Below are 1,010 nucleotides of genomic sequence, written 5' to 3'. Positions count from 1 at the left end.
TGCAGCCCGTCACAGCCCCCGGGACTCGCGGGGGCCGCTCGTGGGCTCTGGACGGGGTGCTCGTCTCCGTCTACCCGAGGGCGCAACACACGCGCCGCCGCGGAGCCCGGCCGCGCCGCGCGCCTCCCCGCGCCGGGACCCTTCCCGCGGAGCGCGGCGGGCGCGCCCCTACCTGGCCGAGGCGGGCGCCTGTCACCCGGGGCCGCCGCGCGCGGGCTCGTCCCCCCCGCAGCCCCCAGCGCGCCAGCCGGCGGCTTTTAAATCTCCAGGTTACTAGGCGGGGGGAGAGAGCATGCGCGCTGGGGCGGCCCGGAGGGGGCGGGGCGAGGCGGGCCGAAGGTGGGGGGCTGCGGGGAGGGGGCGGGGTGGGGCCGGTACCCAGGGGAGGAAAGCGGGAGGTCCCCGAGCTGTCTTTGTGGCCGCGACCGCGACGGGCAGCCCCCGCGTGGCTCCCAGACTATCATTACCTAGGGCAGCGCGCCGCCCCCTCGCCCTCGTCCTCGCCACCAAAACATTTAGGTAGTACCTGCCCGGCTTCTCGGGGCGCCTCCGCTCCCCGCGGCCGGTCTGCAGCCATTACCCGCGCGAGCTATGCCGGCCAGCCCCTGGTCCCCCGGGCCGAGCCGCACCCCACCCACCCAGGACCAGCCCTTGCAAGAGATGTCGCATTCTCCCCGAGTTACTCTTCCTACTGTTTGCTGTTCTCGGAAGCAGAAAGAGCTTCCTGATGGCTCACTCAGTCCCTCTTCCTGAAGTTAAAAAAGATTGCAGATTTTTTTCTTTCTGCTTAAGGGTGTGTATCGGGAAAGGGGCGGGGGGATAGGGTACGTTGACAGTAAAATGTTCCCTTTATCAGCTGTTGAGCAAGGTCCCAGAAGATGCCTGTTTCCAGGATGCCTTTAACAAGACTGAACTGCGCAGGTGGGAGAGAACTGGGGGCCCAGGCTACTCTTGGGGTGGGGGCCCGATTGTGTCTTTCTTCCTCCGTGGAGTGGAGAGCACCCCAATTC

At 67.7% G+C, this 1,010-nt stretch overlaps 1 protein-coding gene across 2 annotated transcripts in view; it reads right to left on the bottom strand.

Annotated features, from left to right (window-relative positions):
• Positions 1 to 587, bottom strand: part of SLC45A3 (solute carrier family 45 member 3) — a 19,702-nt gene extending 19,115 nt beyond the window's left edge. Inside the window, exon 1 of one of the 2 annotated variants that reach the window (XM_040262969.1) lies at positions 527 to 587. The gene's annotated coding sequence lies outside the window, so the exon portion shown is untranslated. Of the gene's footprint in view, positions 1 to 172; positions 212 to 526 lie in introns of those variants that run through there. The other variant, XM_040262967.1, reaches the window with a different exon arrangement.
• Positions 588 to 1,010: the final 423 nt, after the last annotated feature.

This window comes from Oryx dammah, unplaced genomic scaffold (assembly GCF_014754425.2).
Source record: "Oryx dammah isolate SB20612 unplaced genomic scaffold, SCBI_Odam_1.1 HiC_scaffold_21, whole genome shotgun sequence".
NCBI lineage: Eukaryota > Metazoa > Chordata > Mammalia > Artiodactyla > Bovidae > Oryx > Oryx dammah.
This window is presented reverse-complemented; position numbering and strand designations above follow the sequence as displayed.